Genomic DNA, 13,727 nt, shown 5'->3' with positions numbered 1-13,727 from the left:
GAGTTCTATCAAAAGGAACGTTCAAGTCTGTGAGTTGAATGCACTTATCATACCGAAGTTTCCTGGAATGCTTCTGTCTAGTTTTTATGTGAGGACATTTCCTTTTACAGCATAGGCCTCAAAGCACTCCAAATATCCACTTGCAGATTCTACAAAAAGAGTGTTTCAAAACTGCTCTATCAAAAGCAAGCTTCAACACTGTGAGTAGAATGCACTCATCACAAAGAAGTTTCTGAGAATGCTTCTGTCTAGTTTTTATGTGAAGAGATTTCCTTTTCCAACACAGGCCTCAAAGCGCTCCAAATAAACACTTGCAGATTCTATAAAAGGAGTGTTTCGAAACTGCTCTTTCAAGACGAACGTTCAAGTCTGTGAGTTGAATGCACTCATCACACAGAAGTTTCTGAGAATGCTTCTGTCTAGTTTTTATGTGAAGATATTTCCTTTTCCAGCATAGGCCTCAAAACGCTCCAAATATCCTCTTGCAGATTCTACAAAAAGAGTGTTTCAAAACTGTTCTATCAAAAGGAAGGTTCAACTCTGTGAGTTGAATGACTGCATCATGAAGAACTTTCTGAGAATGCTTCTCTGTAGTTTTTAGGTGAAGATATTCCAAAACCCAGCACAGGCCTCGAAGTGCTCCAAATAACCACTTGCAGATTTTACCAAAAGAGTGTTTCAAAACTGCTCTTTCTATAGGTAAGTTCAAGTCTGTGAGTTGAATGCACTCAACACAAAGAAGTTTCTGAGAATGCTTCTGTTCAGTTTTTATGTGAAGATATTCCCTTTTCCAGCATAGGCCTCAAACGGCTCCAAATATCCACTTGCAGATTCTACAAAAAGAGTGTTTCCAAACTTCTCTATCAATTGGTAGGTTCAACTCTGTGAGTTGAATGAACTCATCACAAAGAAGTTTCTGAGAATCCTTCTCTCTAGCTTTTATGTGAAGATATTTCCTTTTCCAACATAGGCCTCAAGGTGCTCCGAATAAACACTTGCAGATTCTACAAACTTAATGTTTCAAAACTGTTCTATCAAAAGGAACGTTGAAGTCTGTGAGTTGAATGCACTCATCACAAAGAAGTTTCTCAGAATGCTTCCGTCTAGTTTTTAGGTGAAGAGATTTCATTTCCCAGCATAGGCCTCAAAGCGCTCCAAATATCCACTTGCAGATTCTATAAGAAGAGTGTTTCCAAACTGCTCTTTCAAAAGGAAGCTTCAAGTCTGTGAGTTGAATGCACTCATCACAAAGAAGTTTCTGAGAATGCTTCCGTCTAGTTTCTATATGAAGATATTTCCTTTTCCAACATAGGCCCCAAAGTGCTCCAAATAAACCCTTGCAGATTCTACAAAAGGAGTGTTTCAAAACTGCTCTTTCTATAGGTAAGTTCAAGTCTGTGAGTTGAATGCACTCAACACAAAGAAGTTTCTGAGAATGCTTCTGTTCAGTTTTTATGTGAAGATATTTCCTTTTCCAGCATAGGCCTCAAACGGCTCCAAATATCCACTTGCAGATTCTACAAAAAGAGTGTTTCCAAACTTCTCTATCAACTGGTAGGTTCAACTCTGTGAGTTGAATGAACTCATCACAAAGAAGTTTCTGAGAATCCTTCTCTCTAGTTTTTATGTGAAGATATTTCCTTTTCCAACATAGGCCTCAAAGCGCTCCAAATAAACACATGCAGCTTCTACAAACGGAGTGTTTCAAAACTGTTCTATCAAAGGGAACGTTCAAGTCTGTGAGTTGAATGTACTCATCACACAGATGTTTCTCAGAATGCTTCTGTCTAGTTTTTAGGTGAAGAGATTTCATTCCCAGCATAGGCCTCAAAGCGCTCCAAATATCCACTTGCAGAATCTACGAAAAGAGTGTTTCAAAGCTGCTCTTTCAAAAGCAAGGTTCAAGTCTGTGTGTTGAATGCACTCATCTGAAAGAAGTTTCTGAGAATGCTTCTGTCTAGTTCTTACGTGAAGATATTTCCTTTTCCAGCTTAGGCCTCAAAGCGCTCCAAATAAACACTTGCAAATTCTACAAAAGGAGTGTTTCAAAAGAGTTCTATCAAAAGGAACGTTCAAGTCTGTGAGTTGAATGCACTTATCATACCGAAGTTTCCTGGAATGCTTCTGTCTAGTTTTTATGTGAGGACATTTCCTTTTACAGCATAGGCCTCAAAGCACTCCAAATATCCACTTGCAGATTCTACAAAAAGAGTGTTTCAAAACTGCTCTATCAAAAGCAAGCTTCAACACTGTGAGTAGAATGCACTCATCACAAAGAAGTTTCTGAGAATGCTTCTGTCTAGTTTTTATGTGAAGAGATTTCCTTTTCCAACACAGGCCTCAAAGCGCTCCAAATAAACACTTGCAGATTCTATAAAAGGAGTGTTTCGAAACTGCTCTTTCAAGACGAACGTTCAAGTCTGTGAGTTGAATGCACTCATCACACAGAAGTTTCTGAGAATGCTTCTGCCTAGTTTTTATGTGAAGGTATTTCCTTTTCCAGCATAGGCCTCAAAACGCTCCAAATATCCTCTTGCAGATTCTACAAAAAGAGTGTTTCAAAACTGTTCTATCAAAAGGAAGGTTCAACTCTGTGAGTTGAATGACTGCATCGTGAAGAACTTTCTGAGAATGCTTCTCTGTAGTTTTTAGGTGAAGATATTCCAAAACCCAGCACAGGCCTCGAAGTGCTCCAAATAACCACTTGCAGATTTTACCAAAAGAGTGTTTCAAAACTGCTCTTTCTATAGGTAAGTTCAAGTCTGTGAGTTGAATGCACTCAACACAAAGAAGTTTCTGAGAATGCTTCTGTTCAGTTTTTATGTGAAGATATTCCCTTTTCCAGCATAGGCCTCAAACGGCTCCAAATATCCACTTGCAGATTCTACAAAAAGAGTGTTTCCAAACTTCTCTATCAATTGGTAGGTTCAACTCTGTGAGTTGAATGAACTCATCACAAAGAAGTTTCTGAGAATCCTTCTCTCTAGCTTTTATGTGAAGATATTTCCTTTTCCAACATAGGCCTCAAGGTGCTCCGAATAAACACTTGCAGATTCTACAAACTTAATGTTTCAAAACTGTTCTATCAAAAGGAACGTTGAAGTCTGTGAGTTGAATGCACTCATCACAAAGAAGTTTCTCAGAATGCTTCCGTCTAGTTTTTAGGTGAAGAGATTTCATTTCCCAGCATAGGCCTCAAAGCGCTCCAAATATCCACTTGCAGATTCTATAAGAAGAGTGTTTCCAAACTGCTCTTTCAAAAGGAAGCTTCAAGTCTGTGAGTTGAATGCACTCATCACAAAGAAGTTTCTGAGAATGCTTCCGTCTAGTTTCTATATGAAGATATTTCCTTTTCCAACATAGGCCCCAAAGTGCTCCAAATAAACCCTTGCAGATTCTACAAAAGGAGTGTTTCAAAACTGCTCTTTCTATAGGTAAGTTCAAGTCTGTGAGTTGAATGCACTCAACACAAAGAAGTTTCTGAGAATGCTTCTGTTCAGTTTTTATGTGAAGATATTTCCTTTTCCAGCATAGGCCTCAAACGGCTCCAAATATCCACTTGCAGATTCTACAAAAACAGTGTTTCCAAACTTCTCTATCAACTGGTAGGTTCAACTCTGTGAGTTGAATGAACTCATCACAAAGAAGTTTCTGAGAATCCTTCTCTCTAGTTTTTATGTGAAGATATTTCCTTTTCCAACATAGGCCTCAAAGCGCTCCAAATAAACACATGCAGATTCTACAAACGGAGTGTTTCAAAACTGTTCTATCAAAGGGAACGTTCAAGTCTGTGAGTTGAATGTACTCATCACACAGATGTTTCTCAGAATGCTTCTGTCTAGTTTTTAGGTGAAGAGATTTCATTCCCAGCATAGGCCTCAAAGCGCTCCAAATATCCACTTGCAGAATCTACGAAAAGAGTGTTTCAAAGCTGCTCTTTCAAAAGCAAGGTTCAAGTCTGTGTGTTGAATGCACTCATCTGAAAGAAGTTTCTGAGAATGCTTCTGTCTAGTTCTTACGTGAAGATATTTCCTTTTCCAGCTTAGGCCTCAAAGCGCTCCAAATAAACACTTGCAAATTCTACAAAAGGAGTGTTTCAAAAGAGTTCTATCAAAAGGAACGTTCAAGTCTGTGAGTTGAATGCACTTATCATACCGAAGTTTCCTGGAATGCTTCTGTCTAGTTTTTATGTGAGGACATTTCCTTTTACAGCATAGGCCTCAAAGCACTCCAAATATCCACTTGCAGATTCTACAAAAAGAGTGTTTCAAAACTGCTCTATCAAAAGCAAGCTTCAACACTGTGAGTAGAATGCACTCATCACAAAGAAGTTTCTGAGAATGCTTCTGTCTAGTTTTTATGTGAAGAGATTTCCTTTTCCAACACAGGCCTCAAAGCGCTCCAAATAAACACTTGCAGATTCTATAAAAGGAGTGTTTCGAAACTGCTCTTTCAAGACGAACGTTCAAGTCTGTGAGTTGAATGCACTCATCACACAGAAGTTTCTGAGAATGCTTCTGCCTAGTTTTTATGTGAAGGTATTTCCTTTTCCAGCATAGGCCTCAAAACGCTCCAAATATCCTCTTGCAGATTCTACAAAAAGAGTGTTTCAAAACTGTTCTATCAAAAGGAAGGTTCAACTCTGTGAGTTGAATGACTGCATCGTGAAGAACTTTCTGAGAATGCTTCTCTGTAGTTTTTAGGTGAAGATATTCCAAAACCCAGCACAGGCCTCGAAGTGCTCCAAATAACCACTTGCAGATTTTACCAAAAGAGTGTTTCAAAACTGCTCTTTCTATAGGTAAGTTCAAGTCTGTGAGTTGAATGCACTCAACACAAAGAAGTTTCTGAGAATGCTTCTGTTCAGTTTTTATGTGAAGATATTCCCTTTTCCAGCATAGGCCTCAAACGGCTCCAAATATCCACTTGCAGATTCTACAAAAAGAGTGTTTCCAAACTTCTCTATCAATTGGTAGGTTCAACTCTGTGAGTTGAATGAACTCATCACAAAGAAGTTTCTGAGAATCCTTCTCTCTAGCTTTTATGTGAAGATATTTCCTTTTCCAACATAGGCCTCAAGGTGCTCCGAATAAACACTTGCAGATTCTACAAACTTAATGTTTCAAAACTGTTCTATCAAAAGGAACGTTGAAGTCTGTGAGTTGAATGCACTCATCACAAAGAAGTTTCTCAGAATGCTTCCGTCTAGTTTTTAGGTGAAGAGATTTCATTTCCCAGCATAGGCCTCAAAGCGCTCCAAATATCCACTTGCAGATTCTATAAGAAGAGTGTTTCCAAACTGCTCTTTCAAAAGGAAGCTTCAAGTCTGTGAGTTGAATGCACTCATCACAAAGAAGTTTCTGAGAATGCTTCCGTCTAGTTTCTATATGAAGATATTTCCTTTTCCAACATAGGCCCCAAAGTGCTCCAAATAAACCCTTGCAGATTCTACAAAAGGAGTGTTTCAAAACTGCTCTTTCTATAGGTAAGTTCAAGTCTGTGAGTTGAATGCACTCAACACAAAGAAGTTTCTGAGAATGCTTCTGTTCAGTTTTTATGTGAAGATATTTCCTTTTCCAGCATAGGCCTCAAACGGCTCCAAATATCCACTTGCAGATTCTACAAAAACAGTGTTTCCAAACTTCTCTATCAACTGGTAGGTTCAACTCTGTGAGTTGAATGAACTCATCACAAAGAAGTTTCTGAGAATCCTTCTCTCTAGTTTTTATGTGAAGATATTTCCTTTTCCAACATAGGCCTCAAAGCGCTCCAAATAAACACATGCAGCTTCTACAAACGGAGTGTTTCAAAACTGTTCTATCAAAGGGAACGTTCAAGTCTGTGAGTTGAATGTACTCATCACACAGATGTTTCTCAGAATGCTTCTGTCTAGTTTTTAGGTGAAGAGATTTCATTCCCAGCATAGGCCTCAAAGCGCTCCAAATATCCACTTGCAGAATCTACGAAAAGAGTGTTTCAAAGCTGCTCTTTCAAAAGCAAGGTTCAAGTCTGTGTGTTGAATGCACTCATCTGAAAGAAGTTTCTGAGAATGCTTCTGTCTAGTTCTTACGTGAAGATATTTCCTTTTCCAGCTTAGGCCTCAAAGCGCTCCAAATAAACACTTGCAAATTCTACAAAAGGAGTGTTTCAAAAGAGTTCTATCAAAAGGAACGTTCAAGTCTGTGAGTTGAATGCACTTATCATACCGAAGTTTCCTGGAATGCTTCTGTCTAGTTTTTATGTGAGGACATTTCCTTTTACAGCATAGGCCTCAAAGCACTCCAAATATCCACTTGCAGATTCTACAAAAAGAGTGTTTCAAAACTGCTCTATCAAAAGCAAGCTTCAACACTGTGAGTAGAATGCACTCATCACAAAGAAGTTTCTGAGAATGCTTCTGTCTAGTTTTTATGTGAAGAGATTTCCTTTTCCAACACAGGCCTCGAAGCGCTCCAAATAAACACTTGCAGATTCTATAAAAGGAGTGTTTCGAAACTGCTCTTTCAAGACGAACGTTCAAGTCTGTGAGTTGAATGCACTCATCACACAGAAGTTTCTGAGAATGCTTCTGTCTAGTTTTTATGTGAAGATATTTCCTTTTCCAGCATAGGCCTCAAAACGCTCCAAATATCCTCTTGCAGATTCTACAAAAAGAGTGTTTCAAAACTGTTCTATCAAAAGGAAGGTTCAACTCTGTGAGTTGAATGACTGCATCGTGAAGAACTTTCTGAGAATGCTTCTCTGTAGTTTTTAGGTGAAGATATTCCAAAACCCAGCACAGGCCTCGAAGTGCTCCAAATAACCACTTGCAGATTTTACCAAAAGAGTGTTTCAAAACTGCTCTTTCTATAGGTAAGTTCAAGTCTGTGAGTTGAATGCACTCAACACAAAGAAGTTTCTGAGAATGCTTCTGTTCAGTTTTTATGTGAAGATATTCCCTTTTCCAGCATAGGCCTCAAACGGCTCCAAATATCCACTTGCAGATTCTACAAAAAGAGTGTTTCCAAACTTCTCTATCAATTGGTAGGTTCAACTCTGTGAGTTGAATGAACTCATCACAAAGAAGTTTCTGAGAATCCTTCTCTCTAGCTTTTATGTGAAGATATTTCCTTTTCCAACATAGGCCTCAAGGTGCTCCGAATAAACACTTGCAGATTCTACAAACTTAATGTTTCAAAACTGTTCTATCAAAAGGAACGTTGAAGTCTGTGAGTTGAATGTACTCATCACACAGATGTTTCTCAGAATGCTTCTGTCTAGTTTTTAGGTGAAGAGATTTCATTCCCAGCATAGGCCTCAAAGCGCTCCAAATATCCACTTGCAGAATCTACGAAAAGAGTGTTTCAAAGCTGCTCTTTCAAAAGCAAGGTTCAAGTCTGTGTGTTGAATGCACTCATCTGAAAGAAGTTTCTGAGAATGCTTCTGTCTAGTTCTTACGTGAAGATATTTCCTTTTCCAGCTTAGGCCTCAAAGCGCTCCAAATAAACACTTGCAAATTCTACAAAAGGAGTGTTTCAAAAGAGTTCTATCAAAAGGAACGTTCAAGTCTGTGAGTTGAATGCACTTATCATACCGAAGTTTCCTGGAATGCTTCTGTCTAGTTTTTATGTGAGGACATTTCCTTTTACAGCATAGGCCTCAAAGCACTCCAAATATCCACTTGCAGATTCTACAAAAAGAGTGTTTCAAAACTGCTCTATCAAAAGCAAGCTTCAACACTGTGAGTAGAATGCACTCATCGCAAAGAAGTTTCTGAGAATGCTTCTGTCTAGTTTTTATGTGAAGAGATTTCCTTTTCCAACACAGGCCTCAAAGCGCTCCAAATAAACACTTGCAGATTCTATAAAAGGAGTGTTTCGAAACTGCTCTTTCAAGACGAACGTTCAAGTCTGTGAGTTGAATGCACTCATCACACAGAAGTTTCTGAGAATGCTTCTGTCTAGTTTTTATGTGAAGATATTTCCTTTTCCAGCATAGGCCTCAAAACGCTCCAAATATCCTCTTGCAGATTCTACAAAAAGAGTGTTTCAAAACTGTTCTATCAAAAGGAAGGTTCAACTCTGTGAGTTGAATGACTGCATCATGAAGAACTTTCTGAGAATGCTTCTCTGTAGTTTTTAGGTGAAGATATTCCAAAACCCAGCACAGGCCTCGAAGTGCTCCAAATAACCACTTGCAGATTTTACCAAAAGAGTGTTTCAAAACTGCTCTTTCTATAGGTAAGTTCAAGTCTGTGAGTTGAATGCACTCAACACAAAGAAGTTTCTGAGAATGCTTCTGTTCAGTTTTTATGTGAAGATATTCCCTTTTCCAGCATAGGCCTCAAACGGCTCCAAATATCCACTTGCAGATTCTACAAAAAGAGTGTTTCCAAACTTCTCTATCAATTGGTAGGTTCAACTCTGTGAGTTGAATGAACTCATCACAAAGAAGTTTCTGAGAATCCTTCTCTCTAGCTTTTATGTGAAGATATTTCCTTTTCCAACATAGGCCTCAAGGTGCTCCGAATAAACACTTGCAGATTCTACAAACTTAATGTTTCAAAACTGTTCTATCAAAAGGAACGTTGAAGTCTGTGAGTTGAATGCACTCATCACAAAGAAGTTTCTCAGAATGCTTCCGTCTAGTTTTTAGGTGAAGAGATTTCATTTCCCAGCATAGGCCTCAAAGCGCTCCAAATATCCACTTGCAGATTCTATAAGAAGAGTGTTTCCAAACTGCTCTTTCAAAAGGAAGCTTCAAGTCTGTGAGTTGAATGCACTCATCACAAAGAAGTTTCTGAGAATGCTTCCGTCTAGTTTCTATATGAAGATATTTCCTTTTCCAACATAGGCCCCAAAGTGCTCCAAATAAACCCTTGCAGATTCTACAAAAGGAGTGTTTCAAAACTGCTCTTTCTATAGGTAAGTTCAAGTCTGTGAGTTGAATGCACTCAACACAAAGAAGTTTCTGAGAATGCTTCTGTTCAGTTTTTATGTGAAGATATTTCCTTTTCCAGCATAGGCCTCAAACGGCTCCAAATATCCACTTGCAGATTCTACAAAAAGAGTGTTTCCAAACTTCTCTATCAACTGGTAGGTTCAACTCTGTGAGTTGAATGAACTCATCACAAAGAAGTTTCTGAGAATCCTTCTCTCTAGTTTTTATGTGAAGATATTTCCTTTTCCAGCATAGGCCTCAAAGCGCTCCAAATAAACACATGCAGATTCTACAAAAGGAGTGTTTCAAAACTGTTCTATCAAAGGGAACGTTCAAGTGTGTGAGTTGAATGTACTCATCACACAGATGTTTCTCAGAATGCTTCTGTCTAGTTTTTAGGTGAAGAGATTTCATTCCCAGCATAGGCCTCAAAGCGCTCCAAATATCCACTTGCAGAATCTACGAAAAGAGTGTTTCAAAGCTGCTCTTTCAAAAGCAAGGTTCAAGTCTGTGTGTTGAATGCACTCATCTGAAAGAAGTTTCTGAGAATGCTTCTGTCTAGTTCTTACGTGAAGATATTTCCTTTTCCAGCTTAGGCCTCAAAGCGCTCCAAATAAACACTTGCAAATTCTACAAAAGGAGTGTTTCAAAAGAGTTCTATCAAAAGGAACGTTCAAGTCTGTGAGTTGAATGCACTTATCATACCGAAGTTTCCTGGAATGCTTCTGTCTAGTTTTTATGTGAGGACATTTCCTTTTACAGCATAGGCCTCAAAGCACTCCAAATATCCACTTGCAGATTCTACAAAAAGAGTGTTTCAAAACTGCTCTATCAAAAGCAAGCTTCAACACTGTGAGTAGAATGCACTCATCACAAAGAAGTTTCTGAGAATGCTTCTGTCTAGTTTTTATGTGAAGAGATTTCCTTTTCCAACATAGGCCTCAAAGCGCTCCAAATAAACACTTGCAGATTCTACAAAAGGAGTGTTTCGAAACTGCTCTTTCAAGACGAACGTTCAAGTCTGTGAGTTGAATGCACTCATCACACAGAAGTTTCTGAGAATGCTTCTGTCTAGTTTTTATGTGAAGATATTTCCTTTTCCAGCATAGGCCTCAAAACGCTCCAAATATCCTCTTGCAGATTCTACAAAAAGAGTGTTTCAAAACTGTTCTATCAAAAGGAAGGTTCAACTCTGTGAGTTGAATGAATGCATCGTGAAGAACTTTCTGAGAATGCTTCTCTGTAGTTTTTAGGTGAAGATATTCCAAAACCCAGCACAGGCCTCGAAGTGTTCCAAATAACCACTTGCAGATTTTACCAAAAGAGTGTTTCAAAACTGCTCTTTCTATAGGTAAGTTCAAGACTGTGAGTTGAATGCACTCAACACAAAGAAGTTTCTGAGAATGCTTCTGTTCAGTTTTTATGTGAAGACATTTCCTTTTCCAGCATAGGCCTCAAACGGCTCCAAATATCCACTTGCAGATTCTACAAAAAGAGTGTTTCCAAACTTCTCTATCAATTGGTAGGTTCAACTCTGTGAGTTGAATGAACTCATCACAAAGAAGTTTCTGAGAATCCTTCTCTCTAGCTTTTATGTGAAGATATTTCCTTTTCCAACATAGGCCTCAAGGTGCTCCGAATAAACACTTGCAGATTCTACAAACTTAATGTTTCAAAACTGTTCTATCAAAAGGAACGTTGAAGTCTGTGAGTTGAATGCACTCATCACAAAGAAGTTTCTCAGAATGCTTCCGTCTAGTTTTTAGGTGAAGAGATTTCATTTCCCAGCATAGGCCTCAAAGCGCTCCAAATATCCACTTGCAGATTCTATAAGAAGAGTGTTTCCAAACTGCTCTTTCAAAAGGAAGCTTCAAGTCTGTGAGTTGAATGCACTCATCACAAAGAAGTTTCTGAGAATGCTTCCGTCTAGTTTCTATATGAAGATATTTCCTTTTCCAACATAGGCCCCAAAGTGCTCCAAATAAACCCTTGCAGATTCTACAAAAGGAGTGTTTCAAAACTGCTCTTTCTATAGGTAAGTTCAAGTCTGTGAGTTGAATGCACTCAACACAAAGAAGTTTCTGAGAATGCTTCTGTTCAGTTTTTATGTGAAGATATTTCCTTTTCCAGCATAGGCCTCAAACGGCTCCAAATATCCACTTGCAGATTCTACAAAAACAGTGTTTCCAAACTTCTCTATCAACTGGTAGGTTCAACTCTGTGAGTTGAATGAACTCATCACAAAGAAGTTTCTGAGAATCCTTCTCTCTAGTTTTTATGTGAAGATATTTCCTTTTCCAACATAGGCCTCAAAGCGCTCCAAATAAACACATGCAGCTTCTACAAACGGAGTGTTTCAAAACTGTTCTATCAAAGGGAACGTTCAAGTCTGTGAGTTGAATGTACTCATCACACAGATGTTTCTCAGAATGCTTCTGTCTAGTTTTTAGGTGAAGAGATTTCATTCCCAGCATAGGCCTCAAAGCGCTCCAAATATCCACTTGCAGAATCTACGAAAAGAGTGTTTCAAAGCTGCTCTTTCAAAAGCAAGGTTCAAGTCTGTGTGTTGAATGCACTCATCTGAAAGAAGTTTCTGAGAATGCTTCTGTCTAGTTCTTACGTGAAGATATTTCCTTTTCCAGCTTAGGCCTCAAAGCGCTCCAAATAAACACTTGCAAATTCTACAAAAGGAGTGTTTCAAAAGAGTTCTATCAAAAGGAACGTTCAAGTCTGTGAGTTGAATGCACTTATCATACCGAAGTTTCCTGGAATGCTTCTGTCTAGTTTTTATGTGAGGACATTTCCTTTTACAGCATAGGCCTCAAAGCACTCCAAATATCCACTTGCAGATTCTACAAAAAGAGTGTTTCAAAACTGCTCTATCAAAAGCAAGCTTCAACACTGTGAGTAGAATGCACTCATCACAAAGAAGTTTCTGAGAATGCTTCTGTCTAGTTTTTATGTGAAGAGATTTCCTTTTCCAACACAGGCCTCGAAGCGCTCCAAATAAACACTTGCAGATTCTATAAAAGGAGTGTTTCGAAACTGCTCTTTCAAGACGAACGTTCAAGTCTGTGAGTTGAATGCACTCATCACACAGAAGTTTCTGAGAATGCTTCTGTCTAGTTTTTATGTGAAGATATTTCCTTTTCCAGCATAGGCCTCAAAACGCTCCAAATATCCTCTTGCAGATTCTACAAAAAGAGTGTTTCAAAACTGTTCTATCAAAAGGAAGGTTCAACTCTGTGAGTTGAATGACTGCATCGTGAAGAACTTTCTGAGAATGCTTCTCTGTAGTTTTTAGGTGAAGATATTCCAAAACCCAGCACAGGCCTCGAAGTGCTCCAAATAACCACTTGCAGATTTTACCAAAAGAGTGTTTCAAAACTGCTCTTTCTATAGGTAAGTTCAAGTCTGTGAGTTGAATGCACTCAACACAAAGAAGTTTCTGAGAATGCTTCTGTTCAGTTTTTATGTGAAGATATTCCCTTTTCCAGCATAGGCCTCAAACGGCTCCAAATATCCACTTGCAGATTCTACAAAAAGAGTGTTTCCAAACTTCTCTATCAATTGGTAGGTTCAACTCTGTGAGTTGAATGAACTCATCACAAAGAAGTTTCTGAGAATCCTTCTCTCTAGCTTTTATGTGAAGATATTTCCTTTTCCAACATAGGCCTCAAGGTGCTCCGAATAAACACTTGCAGATTCTACAAACTTAATGTTTCAAAACTGTTCTATCAAAAGGAACGTTGAAGTCTGTGAGTTGAATGCACTCATCACAAAGAAGTTTCTCAGAATGCTTCCGTCTAGTTTTTAGGTGAAGAGATTTCATTTCCCAGCATAGGCCTCAAAGCGCTCCAAATATCCACTTGCAGATTCTATAAGAAGAGTGTTTCCAAACTGCTCTTTCAAAAGGAAGCTTCAAGTCTGTGAGTTGAATGCACTCATCACAAAGAAGTTTCTGAGAATGCTTCCGTCTAGTTTCTATATGAAGATATTTCCTTTTCCAACATAGGCCCCAAAGTGCTCCAAATAAACCCTTGCAGATTCTACAAAAGGAGTGTTTCAAAACTGCTCTTTCTATAGGTAAGTTCAAGTCTGTGAGTTGAATGCACTCAACACAAAGAAGTTTCTGAGAATGCTTCTGTTCAGTTTTTATGTGAAGATATTTCCTTTTCCAGCATAGGCCTCAAACGGCTCCAAATATCCACTTGCAGATTCTACAAAAAGAGTGTTTCCAAACTTCTCTATCAATTGGTAGGTTCAACTCTGTGAGTTGAATGAACTCATCACAAAGAAGTTTCTGAGAATCCTTCTCTCTAGTTTTTATGTGAAGATATTTCCTTTTCCAGCATAGGCCTCAAAGCGCTCCAAATAAACACATGCAGATTCTACAAAAGGAGTGTTTCAAAACTGTTCTATCAAAGGGAACGTTCAAGTGTGTGAGTTGAATGTACTCATCACACAGATGTTTCTCAGAATGCTTCTGTCTAGATTTTAGGTGAAGAGATTTCATTCCCAGCATAGGCCTCAAAGCGCTCCAAATATCCACTTGCAGAATCTACGAAAAGAGTGTTTCAAAGCTGCTCTTTCAAAAGCAAGGTTCAAGTCTGTGTGTTGAATGCACTCATCTGAAAGAAGTTTCTGAGAATGCTTCTGTCTAGTTCTTACGTGAAGATATTTCCTTTTCCAGCTTAGGCCTCAAAGCGCTCCAAATAAACACTTGCAAATTCTACAAAAGGAGTGTTTCAAAAGAGTTCTATCAAAAGGAAAGTTCAAGTCTGTGAGTTGAATGCACTTATCATACC

This window comes from Pongo abelii, chromosome 17 (assembly GCF_028885655.2).
Source record: "Pongo abelii isolate AG06213 chromosome 17, NHGRI_mPonAbe1-v2.0_pri, whole genome shotgun sequence".
Classification (NCBI taxonomy): Eukaryota; Metazoa; Chordata; class Mammalia; order Primates; family Hominidae; genus Pongo; species Pongo abelii.
The sequence above is the reverse complement of the archived record's forward strand: the minus strand, read 5'-3'. Positions refer to the sequence as shown.